Here is a 27,618-nt window from a genome sequence, read left to right as displayed (position 1 = left end):
TAAAGCGGTTATAGTAAACTTTACCAAATCCCAAGGGTATGCAGGTTAAATACTGATGTGTTTCAGAGTCCGTAAGGAAGGGAGTAGAAGCAATCACCTTGCCTATTAAAGCACAGCACACGGGGTGGGATGTTCCGGGGACCAGGTTTTCCCTCAGGCAAATATGGTTTAGAAAAAAAAAGTTCGAGTGAATTGGCTAGCAGTAGAATTACATGGACAAGTAAACAGGTGAAATGTAAGAGCAATTAGAAAATGAATTGATACCAAAGAAGAGGGAGATGTTTAATATCCTTCCTCTGGGCTCTCACCAGGACGTATGAATCCCTTTATGAAATCGATGACTCAGCTGGAAGCACAGAATTGGGACTGGCGAGTCCATCATATTAGACATAAGTGCCAAAAACACCTTGATGGATTGATGAGATAATTTTGGCAAGATCAAAGTCAACAGAGATGAGATAAGGTCATATATGTTGGATGCAGTAGGAGGGAAAATACTGTCCTGATATCCAACCCCCCCCCCCCCCACCCCGGCTTGTCTGCATCTTTCTTCTGATTTCAGAAACACTGAGTGCCTGTTGTGTGCCAGGAATACGATGATACGTGAGGCACATGACCCGGTGGGGAAGACGTGTATAGAAACCTAGGCTGTGTGTGTACTGTTGGAATAGAGATGTCCATTGAGCACAACAGTTGTGGGTTGTGTGGCTAGCTCAGTCGGCAGAGCATGTGACTGTCCATCTCGGGGTCATGAGTTCAAGCTCCACACTGGCTGTAAAGCTTACTTAATTAAAAAAAAATAATAAATACAATGGTTGTATGAAGCATGGCAAGTCTTCAGTTCCTTGCAAGCTGAAGGGAGACTCCAATAAGAAGGAAACCCAAGTTAAAGAATAGGTCTTTGCTAGTCCTAGGCCTGGGGGATGGGTAGAGGGTAGGGGTAATGCAGAGGGAGAAGAGCACAGGAGAGGTCTATCCAGGGAGCTACAGAGGGAGATGTGTATGTGTGGGGAGAAGAGACAGCAGGACCTGGTATGAGGGAGGTGGATAAGGCCAGATCACAGAGGAACCTGGCTTTAAACTCTGGCAATGGAGGGAACCATGGATAAATTTCTATTTTACTAAGGAAAGGAGTAATGGGGTCAAAATGGCATTTTCATAAAAGTTACGGGGGGGAACAGTGCTTCAACATGGTGCTGGGGTGATAAAGCAGATACCAGTTTGGAGACTCTCTTAGCTCAGCTGCCATAACAAAATAACAAACTAAGGCAAGGCGTGGGGGAGCTTAAACAGCAGAACGTGTCTTCTTCCAGTTCTGAAGGCTGTAAGCCCTAGATCAAGGCGCTGGCCAGTTGCAATCCTGGTGAGGATTCTCCCCATGCCTTGCAGATGGCCCCCTTCCCTCTGTGTCCTCACACGGCCTTTCCTCCGTGTGCATGTGGAGAAGGAGGGGGTGAGAGCTCTCTGATGTGTCTTCCTATAATAAGGACACTAACCCTATCAGATCAGGGACCCCCCCCCCCATGACCTCATCCAACCTTAATAACTTCCTTAATGGTTCCATCTCCAAATACAGCCACCCTGGGGCTTAGGTCCTCAACATATGAATTTGGGGGAGACACAAATATTCAGTCCCTCCCAGAGACTGTTAGCGTTGTTCAGTTAAAAGCTGATGAGGGCATAAGTTGAATAGTAGCCAAGGGGCAGGAGGGGAAGGATATCAGAGATGCTGAGGAAATAAAATTGGCAGTTCCTTGTGACAGTGGAGGGGTTTAGGCAGAGGGTGAGATGGAGAAGAAGAACACTGGTTAACTCCAACATCTTTTTGCTGTTGTTTCCTTTATCAGTGTATTAATCAGGGATCTCTAGAGAAACAGATAGATCTAGATGTCCTATGGGTTCTGTTTCTCTGGAGAATCCTGCCATATATATATGTCTTCACAGCCTCCATCATCACACGAGCCAGCAAGCAGTCTCACGCTCTGCTGACTGCAGGCGAGAGAACCAAGAAAGCCAGTTGTGTTCATTCGACCTGACTCCAAAGTCCTGAGGTCCAGGAGCATCGATGTCTGAGGGCAGAAGAAGATGATGTCCCAGCTCAGCAGAACGCACATTCGTGGTTCCTTTGCCTTTCGGTTTGATGCAGGCTCTCCATATATTGGATGATGCCCACCTACCTTGGAGAGGGCCATCTTCTTTACTTCGTTTACCTATTCGAACGCTAATCTCTGCCCAGAAATGTCGCCAGACTCCTCCGGAAATGACGTTGTTATCGGCTATCTGGACATCCCTTCGCCCAGTCAGGTTGACACAAAATTAAACCATCACAACTGGTAAGATGGTAATACCACTAGGGAGGATGAGGACCGTGGGGGGAGATTTGCTGATTTTCAGACACAGTAGGTAAAATCAGTTTACGACATGTTAAGTACAGGGGCGCCTGGGTGGCTCGGTCACATAAGCGTCCGGCTCTTGATTTCAGCTCAGGTCATGAGAGTTTGTGAGTTTGAGCCCCATATGGGACTCTGGGCCAGCGGCGCCGAGAGTCTGCTTGGGATCCCGTCTCTCCTTCTCTCTGCCCCTCCCTTGCTTTTGTGCGCGAGCTCTGTCTCAAAATAAGTAAACTTACAAAAAAAAAAAAAGATACATTAAATATGAGGTAGCCGTGGGGCATTGTGGGGGAAAACGTCTGCTGAACGGTTGGATTTATAGGCGTTTGCTTCAGGGAGGCGTGATGTGGGCTGGAGATACAGGGATGGGGGAACCCATAGGGGATAGAGTCAGCATGGGTAGGCAGGTGGAGAGCAGAAAGAGAAGAGGACCGAGGATTGATTCTTGGGAAGAAACTGGGCATGGAAGGAAACACCAAAAACTAGTGCTAAATGTCTTATTGTGTCATTTTAAATATAGGAGAAAAAATATACAGAAATACTTTTAGTTTAATAATTCATATTTTTCCCAGGGCGCCTGGGTGGCTCAGTTGGTTAAGCATCCATCTTTGGCTCAGGTCATGATCCCATTGTTTGTGAGTTCAAGCCCCGCGTGGGGCTCTTTGCGGTCTGAGCAGAGCCCGCTTCAGATCCTCTGACCCCCCTCTCCCTCTGCCCCTCCCCCGCTCACATGCGTGCACACGCGGGCCCTCCCTCAAAAATAAACATAAACAAACTTGTTTTTAATTTGCATTTCTCTACCTCAGACTCTCACCCTTATTCTTAGTAATTTTGTATGAGCACATGCCACCTTCACTGCTGACTCAAAGTGATATTTTTGCTAATAAATGAGAGAACCCTCTGGAAGGTGCTGTAACGAGTAAAGGATTGTACTTAGCTGTAAATTTAACCTCTGTAACTCCAGCTGTAGAATGAAGTCATTTATTATAGGGAAAAACTGCTGGCTCTGGAGGAGAAGAACAAATGGTTGCCTCTTTGCCCTCGTTTAAATAGGATGATGGCCCTAGCATTGTTCCCTACAGACAAGGTCTGTGCTGTGGAGGCTACAGGCAGCCATTAATGAGGCCAACTGTCACGCGTTGTTATGGGTGCCAAATGGTTCCTCTCACAGGGTGGGAAGGGCTGTTCTCAGAGTTCCTGCCTGGGCTCTGGATCCAGGGGGTCTGTCTCCAGTCCTTTTTAGGAAGGCGGAGCTTGCTTACAGATAAAAAGCAAACTAAATAATCAATGGGAGAAGAAAATACGGCAAAACTGAAGGAAATCTCTTATGAAGGAACCTAAACAGGAATGAAAAACGAATATCAAGGCTGAGTGTATACAGGGCGCCTGGGTGGCTCAGTCGGTTGAGCGTCCAAGTCCAACTATTGGTTTCTGCTCAGGTCATGATCTCGAGGCACAGCCAGGAGCCTGCGGGATTCTGTCTCTGTCTCTGCCTCTGTCTCTGTCTCTTTCTGCCCCTCCCCCACTTGTGCTGTCCCTTCCCCCCCCTCTCTCTCTCCCTCAAAATAAATAAATAAACATTAAAAAAAAAAAAAAAGATTGAGTGGGAACCTGGGTGGCTTAGTCGGTTAAGTGTTCGACTTCTGCTCGTGACCTTCTGCTCAGGTCATGATCTCATGTCTGGTGGGTTCGAGCCCCACATCAGGGTCTGTGTTGACAGTGCTGAGCCTGGAGCCTGCTTCGGATTCTGTGTCTCCCCCTCTCTCTGCCCCTTCCCTGTTCCTGCTGTCTCTGTCTCAAAAAACAAACAAACAAACAAACAAACAAACAAACACAACACACTGAGTGAGCCTACCAGTCTACAGTAGGTGATACCCCATCCAAATTTAAAAGAGAGAAGAGAAGAAGGGGCACTCGGCTGGCTCAGTCAGTAGAACATGAGACTCTCGATCTTGGGTTCTGTGAGTTCATGCCCCACATTGGGCATAGAACTTACTTAAAAAACATAAGTAAAAGACCACCTATTCCCAATCACGGTAGAGAGAATGTAATTAGTGTTACCAATGGTATACATTGGTATATCAGTGTTACCGTTGAGAGTGTAGTGAGCGTTCCCATTGATACACAGGACGATATAATAGAAAGCATGGCAGAGAAAGTCAGTGGCGGGGGAAGAAGCCACCTTGTTTACCCCTCATACTTTTTAATTGTGTCTGTTAGTGATAGGCTTCCTGGATTGAGTCAAAGCTGTAATAGAAATGTCTCTCTGAGAAGCTTCTTTGACTTGGAAAACCTTGATTTTTTTTTAACATTTCTATATTTTGAGAGAGAGAGAGAGACAGAGAGAGACAGAGACAGAGAGAGCGAATGAGCAGGGAAGGGGCAGAAAGAGAGGGAGAGAAAGATTCCCAAGCAGGCTCCACGCTGACAGCAGCAAGCCCAGCGAGGGGCTCAAACTCACGAGCGGTGAGATCATGACCTGAGCCAAGATGGAGAGTCTGACGCTCAACCGACTGAACCACCCAGCCCCGCCCCCGCAACTTTTTAATTGTTTTTTTTTTTTTAGTCTACAGGAGAAAGTCTAATCATGCCTCTCTCCACAAAGCAAAATATGAATCAGTTCTCTTCTTGTGTAAGGTTGTCATCACTGCAAATAAGTATTTCCACGAGAAATAAAAAACAGTGGCAAAGTTGCATGAATTTGGGAGCAGAAAAATATTGCAAATTCCAAAGAAAACAGGTAAGACCATTTCTATTAAAGTCTGTTGCCTTTGGGTTGAAGATTTTATCTAAGTTAGATATAAAGGATTAAATGTTATGGAACAGAAAATCAGGAATTAAACCCAAAAGTTATGCCATTTAACATGGAACGGCATCAAGTTTTTTCCCCTGCAGTTAAAGATACTGCGGTGGCATAATTAGGTTAGCCTGAAGGAGCTGCTTTATGCATTGGGTAATCATCCAGGAACATGAGCTGTAATCAGAAGTTGTGATGTACTTGTATCCCAAACAGTACCACCCACCTCATTAATGCAGAGGGCTTCAGAGAAACTCTACGATGGATGGAAACCTCATGCCACCGGGAAGCATACATTGTAACAGCAAATACTGGTTGGGCAAAGGTGCGGAGAAGGCAAAGAAACGCACCTCAACAAAGGGAAAGGTTTAAGTGTGTTTTTAAGGGACACCTGGGTGGCTCAGTCGGTTAAGTGTCCGACTCTCGATTTCTGCTCAGAGCATCATCTCAGGGTCCTGAGATCAAGCCCCGCATCGAGCCCGGCTTTGGGCTCCGAGCTGGGTAAGGAGCCTGTGTGAGAGTCCGTCTCTCTCCCCTGTGCCCCTTCCCTGCATGCATGCATGCATGCACTCTGTCTTTTTCTCAAAAAAAAAAAAAAAAAAAGAAAAAAAAAAGAAAAAAAAACCTGGCTCAGTCGGTAGAGCATGCGACTCTTGGTCTCAGGTTGTAAGTTTGAGCCCCCATGCTGGGTGTAGAGATTATTTAAGAATAAAATCTTAAAATAAAATAAAAATGTGCAGATTTAGAATTTTCTATTTTTTTAAAATTTTTTTAATGTTTTTATTTATTTTTGAGACAGAGAGAGACAGAGCATGAGTGGGGAAGGGGCAGAGAGAGAGGGAGACACAGAATCTGAAGCAGGCTCCAGGCTCTGAGCTGTCAGCACAGAGCCCGACTCAGGGCTCGAACTCACAGGCTGTAAGATCGTGACCTGAGCTGAAGTCGGACGCTTAACCAACTGAGCCACCCAGGCGCCCCTAGAATTTTCTATAATAATGGCATGGAAATGATCCTTGGTTCAGATGGAAAGAAAGTAAGGAGGCTTTTTAAAAAATGTTTATTTATTTATTTTGGGGGGAGGAGGAGGGGCAGAGAGAGAGGGAGACAGAGAATCCCAAGCAGAGAATCCCTGCACTGTCAGCACAGAACCCGACGTGAGGCTTGAACTCATGAACCGCGAGGTCATGACCTGAGCCAACACCCAGGCTCCACGGACCGAGCCACCCAGGCGCTCCAGGAGTTGTAATGTATTAGCAAGTGCAAAGGATGCTCTGTCTCCCTTTCTCTTTGCCCCTCTCCCACTCTCTCTTTCAAAAATGAATAAACACTTAAAAAAAAAAAAAAGAACCGTAAGCAGACACTGATGGATTGTCTGAGGGTGGAATTGTTGGGATCGCTCTTGCACGAATATGGAAAAATGCTGCATGGGACACATGCGACAAGACGGATTGATATTATATTTCTAAATGTAGGGTAAGACATTGCCACCTAACCTACCCTTCAGAAAAGGAATTTCCCTTACACAAAGGTCCCTATGATGCAATCTCTCCACTTCACGCTTTACTTTGAACAACACATTGCACGCGCGGGGAGGGGGAACCTCGTCACCCTCAGTCTCTGGGCCTCGAGCTAGTTTCAAATGCATCTTGAGGTCACCTAACTAACTAGACGTAAAGGAGACTCAAACTATTTTATGTAGACTTATTACTTTTTTTAATAATTTGTTCCTAGAGACACGATCTCATCACGACCAATTTGCTGTCTTTATAAACAGATCGCGCCAAGGCAAAGCGAGTGTTAAGTTGTGGCCTGCTCGGCTACACGTCTGTAGGAAGGCTGAATAATTTTGCTAATGTTATGTGAATGACTATTTGTGAAATAGGATGAAGTTTCCAATGTTAGTATCATGTGCTCAGAAAGAGCTGTTTTATTTTTTTTTAATATATATATATATATATTTTAAAATATATTTTTAAGTAAGCTCTACACCCAACTTGAACCCACAACCCTGAGATCAAGAATATCACGCTCCACCGACTGACCCAGTCGGGTGCCTCAAAAAGAGCTATGTTTTTAGGGGTGCCCGGGCGGGGCGGGGGGTCAGTCAGCGGAGCATCTGACTTCAGCCCAGGTCATGATCTTGCGGTTTGTGAGTTTGAGCCCCACATTGGGTTCTGTGCTGACAGCTTGGAGCCTGGAGCCTGCTTCGGATTCTGTGTCTCCCTCTCTCTCTGCCCCTCCCGGGCTCACGGTCTGTCTGTCTCTCTGTCTCTGTCTCTCTCTGTCTCTCAAAAATAAGTAAACATTAAAAAAAATTTTTTTTAATTTACACAAGAGCTATGCTTTAAACAATTTAAATAGAAATAAAGACGATGGGCTCAGAAAGGGAGATAAATGAATCATGATGGCTATGGGGATGACAGAGGTGTGTGTGAAAAGGGAACAAAATTGTTTCATGAACTGTGGGTGATGAAAAAAAAGAGAAATATTTCTAAATTCTTATTTCTAAATTTATTAATGTAACTAAAACATGCTACCACATTAAACAAGCAGACATATGATCTAAAAGTGTGTATATTCAAGTTGGCCAAAAACCTTTAAAACAATCTTATGAGGAAAACTGGAAATTAGTTTATAGTATTTAGTCTTGTGCAGTACAGAAAGCAGAGAGATTTTCTTAACATTCACTGTGGCCTGGTTGAGATACATTAGACTCCTTGCTCTGTCTGAACCTTCCGGCAGTCTCCCAGAATTCATACATATTGACAGAAAGAAGGGAGCACTGTTGATCAGGAAATCCGGTTTCTGCTATAATTCCTTTTTTTTTTAAGGTTTTATTTATTTTTTGGGGGGGAGCATGTAAGTGGGGGAGGGGCGGAGAGGGAGACAGGGGATCTGAAGCAGGCTCTGTGCTATTAGTATCCAGCTGGATGTGGGGCTCGAACTGATGAACGGTGAGATCATTACCTGAGCCAAAGTCCAACGCTCAACTGACTGAGCCACCAAGGCGCCCCTCTGGGATAAGATCTATAGCACAGCAATCTGTCTCTTTTTTTTTAATGTTTATTTATTTATTATTATTTTTTATTTTAGAGAGAGAAAGAGCACGGGCAGATGGGAGGGACAGAGAGAGAGAGAGAGAGAGAGAGAGAGTGAATCTCAAGCAGGCTCCATTCTTAGCGAGGAACCTGACACAGGGTTCCATCTCACCATCCTGGGTTCAAGACCTGAGCTGCAATCAAGAGTCGGACACTCAACCGACCGAGCCACCCAGGCGCCCCTAAGTTTATTTATTTTCTAAAGTAACCACTACACCCGACATGGGGGCTCACCCAAACTCACAACCCTGAGATCAAGAGTCCCATGTTCTTCCCACTGACCAGCCAGGAGCCTCTAGCAATGTCTTGAGAGTTTGGGTAGCTTTTGTTTTCATTGCCCATCATACGTAAAGTAGATTATTTATGGAAGTTCCAGACCTTTTCACCTAAGAAGAAAAGCTGAGAATCAAAATGAATTTTACCATCTACCTTTTACTAGTTTAACTTTCTTTACATCTACTAGAAGTAATGAGCACTCAATCAATGCCCATTGTTTTTATTCTCAGGCTTACATGTGAATCACTTTCCATTTTTGATGGCATTTTATTTATATAATCCCATGATGTCAGTAGGGTTAAATTATTTCACCCGTGGAAACAGAGGTAAAAAAGGCCAAGTAACTCGATCGTGGTCACAGAGGCAGAGAGTGGCAGAGTCAGGTGAGATACACCAAGCTGATGATTCCAAAATTCACATTTGTTTTTTTGTTTTTCAGATTTTATTTTATTTTATTTGCAGAGTAATCTCTACACCCAAGCGTCAGGCTTGAACTTACAACCCTGAGATCAAGAGTCATATGCTCTACTGACGAAGCCAGGCAAGTGTCCCCCAAAATTCACACTTTTTTTTTTTAGAGAGAGAGAAAGAGCAGTTGCTCCAGTGGGGGGAGAGGCCAGAGAGAGAGAGAGAGAGAGAGAGAGAGAGAGAGAGAGAGAGAATCTCAAGCAGGCTCCATGCTCAGAGGAGTGTGGAACTCAGGACTCGATCCCATGACCCTGGGATCATGACCTGAGCTGAAACCAAGGGTTGGATGTTCAACCCAGTGAGCCACCCAGGTGCCCCCAAAATTCACATTCTTAGTAAAAAATGCCACTACCTCCTTAGAGGATGGAGATAAGCTGAAGAGGGACACTTAGTCCAACCTGGGGGTTCTGGAAGGACTTCCTATGGGAGATGATGGCGTAGACGAATCTGAAAGGTGAGTAAGAATTCGAAATAGGAAAAAGGTGCATGAGTAAAACCATGTATGTCTCAGACAGCATTGCTTAAGCAGGTTAGTATTATCAGAGTGTACAGGGTGAGTCAGTTGATGGAAAATATAGATTGAGAAGGAAGGGAGGCCTGCAGAGGACCTTATATGGTAGGCTATGGAGATGAGATTTTGCCCTAGAAGATGGAAATGATTGCAAACAAGAACATTAGTAACAAGAAGAGTACAAGTAAACTCAATAGTTGGGAGGCCTTGCAAATAAATTAGGATAGCAGGCGTGCCTGGCTGGCTCAGTCAGTAGAACAAGCGACTCTTGATCTCGGGGTCGTGAGTTTGAGTCCCATGTGTTGCATGAAATTTACTTAAAATTAAAAAAAAATTTTTTTTGAAGAAATAAAATGGGATTTCAACTCTTCTGATGTCTTCTGGTGAAAGAAAAAGATGGGCTGCTAGTCTTAAAACATTTTGCAATACAGTGATTATTGTTTGGATATTGTTTGGATTATTGTTTGGATATTGAGAAGATGAAAGACGTTTCAGAACAAGCAAGTGCCCTTAACGATGTTTCTGACCATAGTCAGGCAAACTATAAAGTGCTTGAAATTGAATGTGGCCAGTATTATGTGTAGCCCCCAGCTTAAGGACTTTAAATTACTATCTCATTTAATCCCTGTAACAACCCCATGGAGTAGGTGACGACTTCTCAGTTTTATTAGGTGAATAAAATCATTAAAACTGTACCAAAGGTGAAGTGACTTGTCCGAAGAAATTTAATTTAAAACACAGTATGATAAAGACTCAGTGAGTTTACAGTGCTGGTTCATGAGTCCCTGAAAGTTGGTAAGCCAACGACAATGACTGGGGAGAGTTCGCTCTTTCTGTGGGCAGATGCAAACATGAAGCGTATCAGGTTCCACAAAATCCTACCCCATTCTTAGGAATTTCTTGGTTGTTTTTTTTTTTTTTTAACAAGAAGTTTAGCTAATCTTTCATAAAATTATTTACCCAACACGGTACCAGTAAACTGATAGTCCAGATAGAAAACACTATGGGAAATTCATGTGAGCTACTGTATACACTTCCTAAGATGTAAAACCCATAAGGAAACCAGAGGTGTAAAGATAATTGAGTATCTGAACAATTGATAGTCAGCCTGGCTGTGCTGTGATTACAAGCAACCCTAAAATCTCAGTGGTTTATGAGCAGAGAGGGTTATATTTTGCTCGTACAAAATGACCACTGAGGCTTGGCTGAGGGGCACACTCTGGTACTCAGACTAAACCAGCAACCCTATCTCGAATTGTAGCAAATGGAAAAGGCACATGTGCAATCACAAACTGGCTGTTAAAGCTTAACACCCGGGGGCGCCTGGGTGGCTCAGTCGGTTGGGCATCCGACTTCGGCTCAGGTCATGATCTTGCGGTTCGTGAGTTTGAGCCCTGTGTCGGGCTCTGTGCTGACAGCTCGGAGCCTGGAGCTTGCTTGGGATTCTGTGTCTCTGTCTCTCTCTGCCCCTCCCCCGCTCACGCTCTCTCTCTCTCTCTCTCTCTCTCTCTCTCTCTCAAAAATAAATAAACGTTAAAAAAAATTATAAAAGGTCTTCCTTTCTTAAAAAAACAAACCACCCCCCGAAGAGAGGAGTATAATTTCTGCTCACATTTCATTGGCCAGAACAAATCACATGGCTACATCTGATTCACGCAGAGCGGGAAATTTCATTCCTACATGTGTCCAAAGGGAGGATAACACAAATTTGGTGAACAGCATTTAAGGACTCCCATGGTGAAATCTTAAGAGAAATAGCAGTGAGGGGCACCTGGCTGGCTCAGTTAGTAGGACATGTGACTCTTGATTTCAGGGGTCTAAGTTCAAGCCCCACATAGGGCATAGAAGTTACTTCATTTTTTCTTTGAGCTTACTATAAAACAACAAAAAGTAAGAAAAAAGAAAGAAAAATAGAGGTGATAACCACATAAGAAGAAGAAAGTTCTGGATCGAGGAACAGCATTTGGGCTTATAATTATGTGAACACTTAATGACTTATTCATGATGGTGGCTAGGATGGGAATAAGGTTTAATATATAATTTTTAAAAATGTGTTGCAGTAGTTGGCCAATTTATGCTGTGAGAAGTTTGCTGGAAAATTCCTCAGGGTCTCTCACTGGACGTGTTACTGACTAGGTCACACTGAGACATAACATGGTATGTGTTTATCAGCCTCCTTCATGGTCATCCAATGTTATGTGTACTTTTTTTTAAAAAAGTAATTTGTAGGGGCCCCTGGGTGGCTCAGTCAGTTAAGCATCTAACTCTTGGTTTTGGCTCAGGTCATGATCTCATGGTTCATGGGTTCAAGCCTCGCTTAGGGCTCTGAGCTGGAAGTGTGGAGCCTGTTTGGGATTCTCTCTCTCTGTCTTTCATCTTTCTCTGCCCCTCCCCCACTCAAACTCTCTCATTCTCTCTCTCTCTCTCAACATTAATGAATAAACTTAAACAAAAGTGGTTCTAATAGTCTTTCCTATTGCACTGCTGTCTGCTGGCATTAAAGAACTCCTTTTCTTATGAACCTATGTACAAACATTTCACACGTGAGATACGATTCTACATATCGCTGCTTCTATACTTCATTCAGTAGAATATCTAATTTGAAACTATTACATAAAAAATGAACTAGATAAACATTTTTCATTACTGAAATAACCTCCATTCAGGGAAAATCTGATCTTGTATCAGAACGAAGGTTCTCCAGAAAGAACAGATCCTACCCGTTGGAAAGCACATATGGGAGACGCTTGGTAGATGGGGTTCTTGCAGAGGCTGATTCTGAGACCAGGATTCAAGGACAAGTACTGGAGTTGATCTGGGATGTGAACCCAGAAATTACTGGCAGGGAGAGACAAGGAATGAGGCTCCAGGCTCTGAGCTGTCAGCACAGAGCCCGACGGGGGCTTGAGCCCACGGGCCTAAGATCATGACCTGAGCCGAAGTGGGATGCTTAACCGACTGAGCCACCCAGATGTGCCAATGCTAATTAACTTAAAAAATATATTAGGGGCACCTGGATGGCTCTTCGGTTTAGCTACAGGCTTTGACTCAGGTCATGACCTCATAGCTCCTGAGTCTGAACCGCACAGGGCTCTCTGCTGACAGCACAGGGCCCGCTTCAGAGCCTCGGTCCCCCTCTCTCTCCCTGTCCCCCCCCCCCACTCTTGCACGTACTCTCTCTCTCTCAAAACTAAGTAAACATTAAAAACATTTAAATGTGGTGGCATATGAGAAAAGAACAGCATCTTTTTCAAAGGTAGCAGTGGCTAGGTCATACACAGTGTGGCCCAGGTGTGGGCTTTATTGTTGGGATGGGGGAGCTCTGACCTGTTAAGGACCAAAATTGTCTGGAGAAATCCCCCGGTTCCAAAGCAGGTTGGGAAAGAGAAGTAACTCCAAGAGCTGACAGCAGTGTTTCCTGAAGCAGGGAGAAGGCCTTCCCAAGGCCTTACTGACTTTTCACCCAGCCTTTATCCCGCAGTCCTCGAGAAAAGGGAGAAACAGGTATTTTCAAAGGATTGGTCATGTTTTAATAGGTTCAACGAGTACAACTGTAACAGTAAGTTGGGGGGTTGGGTGGTATTTGGAAGTTCCAGAATATCTTAGTTGATCTACCCTACGACAAGTATTTCGGAAAGGCCGCCGAAGAGAATGGTCTCCAAGTCCTGACTTCTCATTATTTTCCAAGCAGCTCCCTGATGATAGCGAAAAGTAAGGGTTTGTCTGGGGATGGGGGTGGGGGGGGTGGGGTAGACTTCTAAAAAGAGGATTCTGGAAGTCATCGTAATTAAACAAAGAGGAAAAACGTGCCGGACAGGAGCCAGGGAGGGGTGGAGGTTGGGGGGGAAGCTGCGGTGCGTTGGGGATTCCCGACCGAAGACGAGGCTTCTGGGCTGGGAGCAGGCGAGCGGCGGCCCCCGGGGCGCGGGGCTGCGTGAGCGGGGCGCACAGGTGCCCGCGCTGCCCGCAGGTGGGGAGGCCTCGCGGCTGCCCGCTGGGCTCCCCGGGCGGGACGGGGCGCGCGGGAAGTCACCCTAGCGCTCGCTCCCGTCCCCCCCCCCCCCCCCCCGGCCTGACGCCCGGCGCCTTCCCCGCGCCCGCTTCTCCGCGTGCCGCCTCCTGGCTGGGGACCCCGCGGCCCAGCGCTGCCCGCACCCCGGCTGCACACACTCGTTTCGTTCTCCCCAGGCAGCCGGGCACGACGCGTGCTCCTGCCGCCCGGGCCCCGTGGGCAGCCGAGCGCGCGGGGTTGCGACCACGAGGCCGCGCTCGCCGTCCCGGAGGGGACGAGGGGGAGGGCATCTCTCGCCCCCCCCCCCCCCCCGGGTGCGACCGTCCCCGTTTCTGCCTCCGACCCCTGCGCCGCGCGCGCTAACTCTGGGGGAAGTTGTTGCAAAGTTTCCGAGAGCCGCGTGCAGGCGCGGCCCGGGGCGGGGTGCGGACGCGGGGAGGCGAGGACAGGCGCTCCTCGCGGCGGCTTTGTTCTGCTCCGGGGGAAAGACCTGGCGAGGAGTCGCCGGGCGGGCACCGGGACCGCCAGCCGCGGCATTCCGGCCCCAGCAGGGGCTCTTGGCTCCCGGCGCCCTCCTTCGGGCGGCCCCTCGCCCCCAGCCCCACGGCGACCCTGCGCCCAAGTCCCCAAACCTCCTTCCATCCCCCCAAACTTCACCTACCCGCCCAGACCCCACGTCTGGGGTGGGGGAGGAAAGGTGCGCGACGGGCCGGATGCCTCCAGACGAGCGGGTGTCGGCTTTGGAATGTTTGGGGCTTGTTCCTTCGCCCCAGAAACTGCTTCCCCACGCGGCCCCCCATCCTCTCCCATTTCCCCCACCTCTCGGCTTTCCTCCTCTTCAATTCTAGTGAAACCTAGAAGAAAAATTAGCGCTGCTCAGAGTCCCCCAGAGAGCCAGTGCGGTGGGGATTGAGGGTCTAGGGATGGGGCGAGGTGAGGAGGGGGTCCCCGGTTCTGGAGGCCGGGGGACGACTGGTAAAGGGCCTGGGGACGGGTCTGCAATTGCGCCGGGCCCGAGACACCTGAATTGCCGGGGGCAAGGCAATGGGTGAGGGGACGCAGAGAGGGGATGCTCGGACGGTACAAGCCGCGCCAGGGGGTCTAGAGGATGGGGAGGCGGCGAGGGCCCCCGAGCCTGACCTTCGGGACGAGGAAGCTTGTGCAGGAGGGAAGGGAGCCGGTGGGGAGCGCGGGGCTCCAGGGTCTAGGGGAGCACGGCCGTCCCGAGAGTCCCGCCGTCGCGCTTTGAGGTTGGGGAAGTTCGGGGTCTGAGAAGTGGGCGCGATGCTCCAGGTGGGAACCCGCCCTCCGGGTCCCTGGACCGAATTGTGCAGCGCCTGCAGCAACAGGTAACCCCGAAGGGTGGAGGCTCCGGGGGCACCCCGAGCTGGCTTTGTCCGGCGGATTAGAGGGCTCTCCTAAGGGACAGCGCTGGGGTGGGCGGGTGGGGTAGGCGAGGTTAAAAAAAACAAACAACAAACGCTTGGGGAGCCCCTCGGAATTGTCGGGGAGTGTTGGGTGCAGGACCGTGAATCCGAGTAGAGGAACCGGGATGGAGAAGTCTGGGGTGCGCCCCACCTCCGATTGCGTAAATGCCTTTATCTCACGGGGTTGACCCCCTACCCTTTGCATCTCGTCTCCCGGGACGCCGGGAAACTGACAGAAACTCGATGCCAAGTGGATTGTTCACACTGATTGGCAGGGAAAGTGCGAACAAAGAGGTGCGTCCCCCGGAAACAATGATTTTGGAGATTTTCCCCCCCGTAGACTCGTGCGCGCCGGGAAGGCGGGGGATAAAAGGGTGGTGGGCGGGAGGGGCCCGGGCCCGGCGTCTCCCGGGGGGAAAGTTTCCAGCGAGGTCGCGGGAGGAGAGGGTCGGGACAGAGTTGCGTGGAACTGGGGACGCAGCCGCCCCGGCCGCCTTGGAGGTTCCCGAGCCGGGCGGGAGATGCGGGGAGAGGGAGGGGGCGGGGAGGGGAGGGGAGGGAGAGAGGAAGAAGGGGTGAGAGGGAGAAACCTGCCGCCGCTCGCCGCCTCTTTGTCTGCTCCGGGACTTGGAACAAAAGGGGGAACTCTGATGAACTCTCTCCTCCCCTCTCCCCCGGACGCCCGGGTATCTCTCCCTCTCGCAACTTTGCCGCCGCGACTTTCTCCGCTGTCGGGCCACACACAAAAGTGTCCGAGCGCCTCGCGGACTGCAGCAAGGGAAATGTCCCTTGGCAGTGCGACGAGGTGGGGACGAAGGTGAGTGGAAATTGTTGTCTTGTTTACCCCCCCCCCCCCCCCCCCCCGCCTAAACTCGCCCGGCTCCCCGCCCTTCCGAGGACGGAGGCGTAGTCCGGTGGCGAAGTTTGGCTGGTAAGTTGTACCTCCTTTCTCTGTTCCCTTCTCTTTTGTTCTTTAGCGAACTTGCACAGAATTGTTTTATTTGTTGATTTTTAATAGGCAGCAGCCAGACAGGCACTTCTCATTAACAGGAGAAGCTGAGGGGGTGGGTGGAGATGGGAGCAAAGGTATCTAAGGGGGGCATTGCCTCGCTTTCTCCCAGTTGCGCACAAACGGAGTAAACTTGCTGAAATGCATGGGGACACGTCCAGTCTCCCTCCTCCCCACCGCCCAACGCCGCCCTGACTTGGGTCTTGGAAAAGAAAGAGACAAGGAGGTGGGGGGGCGGGGGCTTATAAGTTAATTGTCTGCGGAGCGCTGTGCAGTTCCAACGCACAATAGGAAAGCTGCAACAATAGAATGCAGAAGAGGTGTGGGTTGCAGGGGAGTGGACTCTTGAGTTGGTGGCCAAGGGGGTCTAGAGCAAACAGGTAAGAGTTCAGAAAGTTTTCTTCGGGGCTGGGGTAGGGTGGAGGAAGCCACAGGTTCCCACTGTCAGAGATACAGGGATGGAGGGATGGGGCCTGGACCACTAGTTAAGAGTCGGCCATCCCGACTGCCCTTTCCAGTTCCCCGACCCACCCGGAATAACCTATGCGGTCCCTGAGATCCAGCCACTATCATCTCTCCAATTTACCCCCCCCCCGCCCCCATTTCATTGTGTTTGAATAGAAAGGGGAACAGGAGCCCCCCCCCCCCCAAGCTCCTCAGACCCAGCAGTCCGCCCAGCCTTTTGTGTTTTAACCTTTTGTTTCTGTCTGCCACGCCCGCCCAAAACAAGGATGGCTGTGGCTGCTTCTGCGGGGTGGACGCACAGCCCGATTCCCTCTGTATTATTTATAAGCAAAGGGAGGCTCCCTGACTTCTCTCCCAAGTAGCTGCACTTTGCAGCCTTTCTAGGTTGGTTCCTGCTCGAGGGAGGTGACCACTCTACAGCTAGTAAACACCTCTGATTACTCTGAGATTGCCTTCAGCGCGATCCCACTTCCCCACAAAAGTTGTTTATCTGTCCCGTCCCTTGGTGAGTAGACATTTAGGGACAACGTTGGGAGTTTGTTGCAAGTGGGCAGATGTGTCTGCTAGCTGTTAGGATGCGCTCAGATATTAGGAATGGGTGGAGCGGGCTTCTGGAATTCAACAATGCAAATTTAGGTCATTATCTTCAGGTATGTGTTATGGGATCCTTCCAAATACCAAGGTAACTTATCACCTCCTCCACTTTCCTCTCCTGTCCCCACCCCTGAGTTGGAGGTTTTCCTCACACCCTGGGACTTAACTCACCCGCCTTTTCTTTTCGGTTTGACGTGACAAATGAAACATCAAACTGAGTAGGCTGCTAATAGCTGGAGGAAACACCCAAACACAGTCTATTGTAACTTCTCAAAGTTATGATTTTGCATAGTATTGTATAGAATATCCATTATTTAAAACTTGCAGCTAGAAATGATTTAAGTGCCAACACTTTGTATATGAAATCTATTACGGCTGCGGTTACGTTTTGTTTTTTTGTTTTTTGTTTTTTTTTTTTTAAAGAAACTGAGTGGGTAGAATGACTCGGAAACTAACATTAGTTAATTTCAATTGTATAGGTGCAGTTATTATCATCAGCATCTAGAAAGCATCATTCAGGGCATTGACATCCATACTGCATTGTTCTTACTGGATCTTTCTGTCAGTGAACATTATGGAAGTACCAATACAGCATCAAGTTATTCCTGGATGGAAAGTTTTCAAACTTCTTCATTTGGAGTTACTTGAACTTTAGGATGATAGGCTTTTTGACGATGCCTTCTCTATGTGGATTACTACAATTTGATCACTGGGAATTCTCTGCCTCCAAGCAGGTACGTTGCTTTTTTAAAATACTCTACACGCATTTGTTTTTGGGCTGGTGCTTCTGCCATTAGAGAATTGTCTAGCTGTTGCCTGATCAAAGTGATTTATGACTTTGGATTTCCTCGTTTTGAACTGGTTTTTGTAGGTTCATTTCATTTGGAATGATGATTTGGGTACTTCTGATGGAACTTTACTAATTTTACAGTGTGTTCTCCAACGTTAGCACACATAATGGATGTGGGTTGTAAAGTCACTAAGGAAAGTTATATAACAATGCTGGGTCCAATAGGCACGTGTCCTATTTTATTTATGATCCATTTTGTTTTTAAATATGGCAGTGGGTGTTTATATATTTGCAGAACTTTTGTGGTTTGCAATATTTCTCTTTTACTTTGATATTCCATTTTGGTAAACAAAATCCAAAAGTGACCAGAAATAGATGCATTAATGACAGGGAGTCACTGTTAAGTACAAGTTCTATCAGAATGAAACTTGACTGTGTAATAACAACAGAGGCTGGTAAAGTTGTTTAATCTTTATAGTATACATCAAGTTTTTATAGTGTTCATTAAGAGTCTTATAGTCCTTCTTTTTAAGTCCTTACAATTCATTTTTGTTAATCTCTGTTAGGAAGCAGTTAAAAGTTCACATAAATACTGTCGGTAATAGAAAAAGTAGTTTGATACAGTATTTAATTTCCTTGTTTAGCAGTTGCTTGCCATGGAAAGCGAGAGTTTTCTTTGTTTAAAATAGGTTGATTTGAAATGATTTAAAAGTTGTCGGATTTGATACTCAAAAATGATTCAAGTTCAAGGTGGTTTAAAATCCTACAGATAGAGAATATCATTGATATATTACTGTATTGGGAAATGTTAAGGTCTGGTCAGAGATGCTAATTGGGAACTGGACATCTTTTCATCCTGCTGTAAGTAAAAAAAAATACTGTGATTTGCTTCTTTCTAGTTATGTCAACTTGGGCAAGCTCTAGTTTATTGTCCAATAAAAATGACGGTTAGGTTAAAGAAACTTTAAGAAATCTTTTGGCTTTAAGATTTTGTGATTTGTTGGTTGCTCTCGTCATTAAGGTGCATCATCTCTCGTGAGGTTTGTTTTTAAATTGTTGAACAATAGACTTACTGACATGGAAAACTTCATATATATTAATAATTATTTCATATGCATGCTTAATTCAGGGAGTATTCAGGAAATACGCTTTACATTTGTAGTAAAATGTACTTTCAGCAAAGTTTGCTAGATGAAAATGTCCGATGTCCTCAAACATTTTTAAACAAAAGTCACCTGCCGGCATATTTTCGGGGGAATAAGGAGTGCAGTGTTGTTTCCCGGAAGGTATTTTACAAAAGTGTTACAAAGGTCTAAACCGAGTAGGTTTGAATTTGTTCTAATGACCACCCTGAAAGGGGCTCAGACGTGGGCTTGGAACGAAACAGATCTGAGTTTGAATCCCAGCCCAGGTAACTACTCACTGTGATACATTGGCCAGGATATTGATTTCCTTGGGTCTCAGTTTCCTCACTGGTAAGTGGGGATCATAATACTTAGCCCATTGAGTTATTGTGGGGAAGATGTTTTTTAAAAGCGTATATGTAAGAAAAAAACTGAAAGAGGGATAAAGACCTGTAAATATATAATAAGAGGCACTATTATGACCTTTCACAATGAATTAGTGGTGCCTTGATACTTCCAATGTTCTCTGTTGATTGACTGCCTTACAAGTTTCAAGCCACAGTAACCAAAACTACTTACTGAAATAATCAGTCAAGTGGGATAGAAGAAGAATTTACATACTCAAATGTTTTTCTCTAAAAATATGTTCTACCGGGGCTCCTGGGTGGCTCAGTTGGTCGAGCGTCCGACTTCATCTCAGGTCATGATCTCGCGGTTTGTGAGGTCGAGCCCCGCGTCAGGCTCTGTGCTGAGCCTGGAACCTGCTGCGGATTCTGTGTCTCCCTCTCTCTCTGCCCCTCCCCTGCTCGTGCTCTCTCTCTCTCTCAAAAATATACATTAAAAAAATGAAAATATGTTCTGTTTACCTCTTTTATCAGTTAAATGTGGATGAATCCACTTCAACAAACACTTACTTAAAAGTCTTACGTGTGTAAGCAAATTGCTGAAGGTTATGGCTTCAACTTGGAATATGTGGCTCTTCCATTTCCTTACACAAGTTTCTGTAAATGGAGATAATCACATGTTTCTAGAATTAATTTACTCAAATTCTCTATTTTCAATGCTATCAGTGATGAATAGACCTAGATATAGTTTTAAGATTTTTGTTCATCCACTTTTCAGCTGTAATAGAAAGTGATGGTTCAGTGGTTTCTTGATGGGGAAATCGAGAACTCTAGCACATTTTCTCACATTACTTTTTATAGAATGGTCCTTACTTAAATAAAAAAACTCTGTTAGTATAAACAACACTTAGAAGCATAGCATATCATTGTGTAATAACGTTTAAAGTCGTGGATTTTCATTTTCGAGATCTGTAATTTAGCAAGACACATTGCCTTCTCTGAGTGATTATTTAGTTTGAGGAAGATTATATTCATTTACCCTTAGGATGTTTCTGATGGGACCGTTAAGGTATTGCTTCCTCTCATTTGTAACTCTAGTTGCCTAGAAATGACAATACTAAGGAAAACATGGGATAAATTGATATTAAAATGGAAAAATGTGTCTTTTGAGATATATCCAAAACTTTCTGTTTGTGGACAACATTGATTTTAAGCATCAGATTAGATAGCATTCATATAGCAACTACTAATAAATTGTAATTACAGAGTTTACAAGGATAAGTTCCTTTACATTTTCTTTTTTTTTTAAGTTTATTTATTTTGAGAGAGTGGGGAAAGGGCAGGGAGAAAGACAAAGAGAATCCCAAGAAGGCCCAGCGCTGTCAGCATGAAGCCCAATGCAGGGCTGGAACCTGTGAGATCATGACTTGAGCTGAAACCAAGAGTCCGTACCCTCGGCTGACTGAGCCCTCCAGGGGCCCCTCCTTTACATGTTCTATATAAAAGCATGTATTTAACTTTGAACTTTATAAGTCTAGGAGGTAATGGCTTGAACCTTTTGTTGTATTTTGAGTTATCGTTTCTACTTATTTATTTGCTATGAGTTTCTGTAGGTGTACTAGGTGTTCCCAAGTTTACTTTGGTTTCTTCTTTGTGGCCTTACATTTGCTGATTGTTAAATGCCAGCCATTTCTAAGAACTTTGATGGTATTTCTGTTCTTTATTGTTGCAGATACAGGTGTTTATTTGAAGATACAGGAATATATTGATCATGAGCCAGTGAAACCTACTTTGGCCATTCATTCTTTCCTCATTCATTCTTTAAATAATACTTATGTAGTGCCTTGTATATGTCAAGCATTGTGCTATACAATGAGGATACAAAAAACAAAAAAAACTGTGTACTCTTAGAGCTTTTACTGGTAATGATAAAGTAGGTGTTAAAGGTGGCAGCTACTGTTGAGAAAAATAAACCAGAAAAGAGGAGAGAGGGAGTGGGAAAGAGGAGGTTGCGATTTTCAGGGGGTTGGCCAAGGAGGACCCCCTGGAAAAGGTGACACTTGAGGGATGGTAAGAAGGAAGGGAAGGAATGAGCTGTGTGAGGTCAGTAGGGGAGCATTCCGCCAGAGGCCTGGCTAGTGCCTGCTTAATCAACAGAAAGCAAAGAAGGCATAAACGGCTGGAGGGGAGTGAGCAGAGGGGGTGGTGGTGGGAGTTGAGGTCAGAGAGGAAATAGGAATACGGTGGGCAGATCACATGGTTCTTAAAGGCCATCATGAAGACTTTGGCTTTTTTCAGGGAGGGGCATGGGGTACCACTGAGGGGTTTTACAGTGATTGACCTGATGTAGCTAATGGTGACATAGAATGACTCAGGTGAGGAGAAACCCGAAGTGGACAAAGGGTAGAAGAAGCAGGAAGACTGTTTAGGGACCTATTTCAGGTATAAAGAGGTGACGTCAACTTGGTACAGGTAGCATGGAGGTGTGGCGAGAAGAGGTTGAATTCTAAAGATATGTTGGCTGGGGGATTTTCTGGTCGGTTGGATAGGCAGTAGGAGAGGAGGAGGGGAGTCAAATGTGATTCTGAGATTTTTGACCTGAGCGCCCGAATGGACCAAACGCCCATGAACCGAGATGAAGTGCGGGCTTGGGTTCCAGGAGACCAGGAGCTTAGTGGGACACATTAAGACACGTTTTAAGCATCGAGGCAGTTTGATACATGAGTCTGGTTTTCTGGGAAGGAACCTAGAGATGCAAATTTGTGAGCTGGAAGACATGAGATGCCATTTGAAGCCACAGTCTCGGATGAGATCACCAAGGGAGTAACTATAGGAAGAAAAGAGATCTAGATACGGAGCCCTCCGGATTGAGGAGTGGGGAAGAAGAGGAGGGTAAAGCGAAGGATAGTGATTCTAGGCTGCCGCTGAGGTGGAAACCCAGTGAAGAAAGTGTCTCCAGCAGGAGGGCAAGATCATCTGTGGCAAGTGGTGCTGCAAGACTGAGCAAGATGACAGTTGAGAATAGGCCTTCGGGCTTGGCATTTGGGATGTCGATGCTCATTGGCGGTCTTGCTGGATAGAGCAGTTTGGGTGAATGGTGAGAGGTCACATCTCTTTCCTTATTTGTGTGGTCCATTACAGACCTTTAAAACCTCATCTGCTCCAACTAGAATTTGTTAGTACTTTGTAATTGATAAAATGCTCTCACGTAGGTGATCTCTGCCAAGCCTCAGAGCAACCGGAGAGAAATGGGATGGTGATATCTACGTTTATCTTAGGGAAGGAAAAGTCGAGACTCAGAAGTGAAGTGATTCGTCCAGAGTCACCCAAATATGTGAGATAGCTGTCTTTCAACCGCAAACCTCTTACCACTCACAATAGGGGGATGGTAATAATAATAAACAAATCCCACTACAATGGGAGGGAGGTGGTGATGGCAGGATGGCATCAGAGAGGAGGTGATTATCCTCTGGGGTCAGAGAGGACTTTTTCCAGTTGGGTTTTAAAATTTTTTTTTTAATGTTTATTTATTTTTGAGACAGAGAGAGATAGAGCATGAACGGGGAAGGGTCAGAGACAGAGAGGGAGACACAGAATCTGAAACAGGCTCCAGGCTCTGAGCTGTCAGCACAGAGCCCGACGCGGGGCTCGAACCCACGAACTGTGAGATCGTGACCTGAGCTGAAGTCGGATGCTTAGCCGACTGAGCCACCCAGGCGCCCCATCCAGTTGGGTTTTTAAAAGATGAATAGCATTTTGGCATCTAGTCAAAGGGGAAGGATATTCTAGGCTTGGGAGATATGATGTGCAAACATGCCGAAGGCTGAAGCATGGGGTGACAACTGAAATGTATTTGGGGTGCTTAAGCTATTTATTTCCTTGCTGATGTGGAGAGTGGGTGGGAGGCAGGGGGGGAGTGATAGCAAGTGCTAGTTCAAGCTTGGATTGAAATCGGGTTTTAATAACACAACTATTAAGTGCCACTATTATTATTATTATTATTATTAATTATTATTGTAGAGTATTTATTTAAGCAGTCTCTACACCCAACATGGGGCTGGAACTCACAACCCTGAGATCAAGAGCCACACTCTAGAGTTCTATGGACTGAGCCAACCAGGCACCCCTAAACGCAATGTGCCTCATGCCATGCAAGATAGTTATACACAACCTAGTTAGAAATGCCCGAACATATGTACATCCCCACAAATGTGCTGTCTTAGTCTGGTCTGGCGACTGTCGCCAAGCACCACAGTTGGGTGGCTTATAAACAACAGAAACTTATTTCTGACAGTCCTGGACTCTGGGAAGCCCAAGATAAAGACATGGGCAGACTCAGTGCCTGGTGACGGCTGGCTTCCTGGTTCAGAGATGGCTATTTTTTTGTTTTTGGCTGTGCCCTCACATGGAGGAAGGGGCAAGGGATCTCCCTTGGGATCTCTTTTATAGGAAACCCGTTCATGGGAGGGCCACTCCGATGATCTAAGCACCACCCACAGGCCCCCACCTCCAAACATCGTTACATTGGGAATTAGGTTTCCATATAGGAATTTTTTTTGGTGAGGGGGAGGTGATACAAACGTTCAGTCTATAGCATGTATATTTTCAAAATTCTAGTCATTCTTCAAAAGTAAATGAAAGTGTGAATCCTGTAGCACCAAAGAGGGTTTGGTGACTATATTTCTAGCCTGTATCCATCCGGATGCTTTTGGCTTCAAGGAAGAAAATAACCCCAAGTGGCTTAAAAAGTCAGGATTTTTATTTTAGTTTTTGGTTTCACAGAAAAGAAATTTGGAGCAGGGCTATTCCAGGACTGGCTGATTTAGGCAGCTGAGCAGCGCTAGGGTTCCTGATTAACTGACTTTTTCTTCTGGTTCTGAGATAACCGTTGTAGTGGGAAGCATCATGTCCCCCTGACTTGGGATCCTAAGATAGGAAGGGCTGAATTCTTGGGTCCACACACACACACATACACACACCCCATTTTTAGAACTTTCTATCATGCCTGAAATATCCCCTGTGCCCATTTGCTGTCAACTTCTATTCCCACCCACTGGTCTTAGGCAACCACTAATGTACTTTGTGTCTCTCTAGACTGGTCTTTTCTGGACATTTCACACTTAAATGGAGTCCCGCAATCAGCTGTCCTTTTGCTTGGCGTCTTTCGCTCGCTGTAAGGTTTTTGAGGTTTATCCATATTGTTGCATGTGTTGGGAGCATGTTCCTTTTTATTGCTGAGGAATGTTCCATTGCATGGATATACCACATTTATGTTTCTGTTCACCAGGTAATGCACATGTGGGTGGTTTCCATTTCTTAGCTATCACAACTAATGCTGCGATGAACGTTTATATACACGAGGTTTTGCATGGACATATGTTTTCATTCCTCTTGGGTAGATATGTGGGAGTTGAATTGCTGTTGCGTATGGCAAATTTATATTAAGCTTTTTCAGGAAGCGCCAAACTGTCTTACAAAGTGGGGATGCCAGTTTGCAGCTTTGAGAGTTAACCAACAAAGGACCAGAGTTCCAGTTTCTCTGCCTCCTGGTCTTTCATATCTTTTTAAGAATGAGGCAAACTTCCTGGGGCGCCTGGGTGGCTCAGTTGGTTAAGCGTCCGACTTCAGCTCAGGTCATGATCTCACAGTTGGTGAGTTCGAGCCCCGTGTGGGGCTCTGTGCTGACAGCTCAGAGCCTGGAGCCTGCTTCGGATTCTGTGTCTCCCTCTCTCTCTGCCCCTCCCCCACTCACACTCTGTCTCTGTCTCTCTCAAAAATAAATAAAGATTAAAAAAGAAATAAAAGAACGAGGAAAACTTCCAAAGAAGTCGAGAAGACTTCCTAGGGCATCTATAGAAGCCCATGACAAAACTAGTCGCTAAAAGGGGGCATGAGATTCCTCGGAGAGGCTTGGGCTGGTCGGGTAACCCCCCGGAACCCAGGAAGAGACTCCTAACGCGCATCGGTGCCCAGTGTTAGTACAAGATTGGATGGGGTTGGCTTATGTGTCAGTAACCAAGAGACTCAGCCATATGTCCGTGTGCCAGGCTAAAGACGTACTGTTGGTATAAACATACAAAGCAGAGCCAAGTGCTGTGTTTATATGACAATTATGATTTAAAAGGTAGCCACAAACCCAAACACCAGTAATAAAGCCTATGGGAATTCGGGTTAGTCTCTGCTTATCTCGGTAAGAATTACTGGAAATTAACCTGTCCCACCGACTCGCAAAACAGGCACAGCCTTGGTGAGTGACTCTGTGGGCAGTTGCTAAGCCCCGACATTCCTTTCCTATGAAGTACCATGTAACTTTTTTGGCATTCCAGTAACAGTATTTTATAATCTTGGTTAAGTGCAAGTTAACAGCCACCAAATCCTTGGCTTAAGATATAGAAAGATATTTAGACTATGTTAAGTGTGGGACAACTTGGCAGCAGCTGAGCCAGGATGGGAAAAAAATAAAACCCAACCCAAGACTATATTTTCATAGTCTACGTTATTCTTTTATTAGTTCTCTTAAAATCTACTTTTTTTTAAAAAAGCGGTTTTTGAAACATTTTAGAGAGTGCGAGTGGGGAAGAGGGGCAGAGGGAGAGAGAGATGTCTTTATCTTTTTTTTTTTAAGATTATTTATTTTGAGAGAGAGTGAGCATATGTGGAAGTGGGGGAGGGGCAGAGAGAGAGAGAGAGAGAGAGAGAGAGAGAGAGTCCCAAGCGGGCCCTGAACTGTCAGCACAGAGCCTGACACAGGGCTCAGACTGATGAACCATAAGATCATGACCTGAGCCCAAACCGAGGGTCAGATGCTTAACCAGCTGAGCCACCCAGGCGCCCCAGAGAGAGGATCTTAAGCAGGCTTCATGCTTGGCCCAGAGCCTGACGCAGGGCTCCGTGCTGTGACCCTGGGACCATGACCCGAGTCGAAATCGTGAGTTGGGTGCTCAACCAACTGAGCTGCCCAGGCGCCCCTAAAATCTATGTCTATTTTTCATTGTGAATTTTAACATGCAATTAGGGATAGATGACCCCATATATGTGTAGGCTATTGATGCTACTACCCTCTGTTGCAAAATCCAGAACATGTGGGTCAGCATGTTTATTTCAGTTGAATGAAGGAATTTCAAGTGATTTCAGGCCTGAAAGTCCCTGAAAATCTGAAAAGCAAACATTTTGCTAACTTAGAAGGCGTCCACAAATAATTCAGAGAACGTAGGCATAGTCATAGATAAATTATGTTGGAAATGGATTTCTGTGACACTCCTGCTTTTAAAATTATTTTTTGTTTTCTTCCTTCAAATCGTAAAGTAGGTACCAGTATAGACTATGACATCTAGAATTTTGTAACTGTTATAGGCGCCTGGGTGGCTCAGTCGGTGGAGTGTCCAACTTCAGCTCAGGTCATGGTCTCACAGTTTGTGCTTCGAATTCTGTGTCTCCCTCTCTCTCTGCCCCTCCCCCACTCACACCCTGTCGCTCTCTCTCTTTCTCTCTCTCTCAAAAATAAATAAACAGAATTTTGTAACTATAGTCTTAATACTGATATTTTGAATTATACAGTGACTACTTAAAAGAGTCTCCAAACAATCCCAGTAGTTCTTACAATAATGGGTAATTGATTCTAGAGGTGGAAAAAGCCAAGAAGAGAACTTTAAGTGTCTTAGTTATTGATCTTAGTGGGTATAAGGTATACATCTTAAAATGTATAGTCTAGTGTTCTATTTCTCAGAAGAATAGTAACCATTACAGAAACCCTGCACATTTGTGTAGCAGGATCTTACATATCCTCTTTTAAATTTTTTAGTTATTTATTTATTTGACTTTTCTTTCAAATTCCATGTGGTAGGTGTTACTAACATTCTCATTTGGCAGGTGAAGAAACTGGGGCTCAGAGAAGTATCTAGCCCAAATGACCAAACTAGTAAATAGAACAAGGCAAATCTAATTTAGAGTCCGGCAATGTAAACAAGGACAGGAGAATATCCCACTCGAGCAGATAATTTTTCTGGTTTCATGTGGACATGGTTTACTCTTATCCTGCAAATACTGTGAATATATTTCGAGACCCAGACGTTTAATCAGGCTTAAAGGGAGGATGGTCTGCCCTGATGGTGCTTTTAAATTCCTGAGGGATTGTTTTAAAAGCAGTGGTTGAGAAGCCAGCATGGTGGCGAAACTGATCAGCATTCAGGAGTTTTATTTGTCAGATTTTAATGCGATGGCGTCCTTATTTCGTGAATATCCCGGCGATGGTGCATGACAACGTTCACAGAATCCCCGTTCTGTAGCAAAAGAAAAAAACAGATTTTGGACTTT

General features: G+C 45.8%; 1 long non-coding RNA gene across 2 annotated transcripts in view; it reads left to right on the top strand.

Annotated features, from left to right (window-relative positions):
* The first annotated feature begins 15,557 nt into the window (after nucleotides 1–15,557).
* The window catches only part of LOC122489181, a 300,673-nt gene continuing 288,612 nt past the window's right edge, over nucleotides 15,558–27,618 (top strand). For both annotated transcript variants that reach the window (XR_006298857.1, XR_006298858.1), the window contains exons 1-2: nucleotides 15,558–15,796; nucleotides 17,527–17,781. This is a non-coding gene — a long non-coding RNA (uncharacterized LOC122489181). The remainder of the gene's footprint in view (nucleotides 15,797–17,526; nucleotides 17,782–27,618) is intronic.

This window comes from Prionailurus bengalensis, chromosome B2 (genome assembly GCF_016509475.1).
Source record: "Prionailurus bengalensis isolate Pbe53 chromosome B2, Fcat_Pben_1.1_paternal_pri, whole genome shotgun sequence".
NCBI lineage: Eukaryota > Metazoa > Chordata > Mammalia > Carnivora > Felidae > Prionailurus > Prionailurus bengalensis.
Note: the sequence above shows the minus strand (reverse complement) of the source record. Positions and strands in the feature narration are given on the sequence as shown.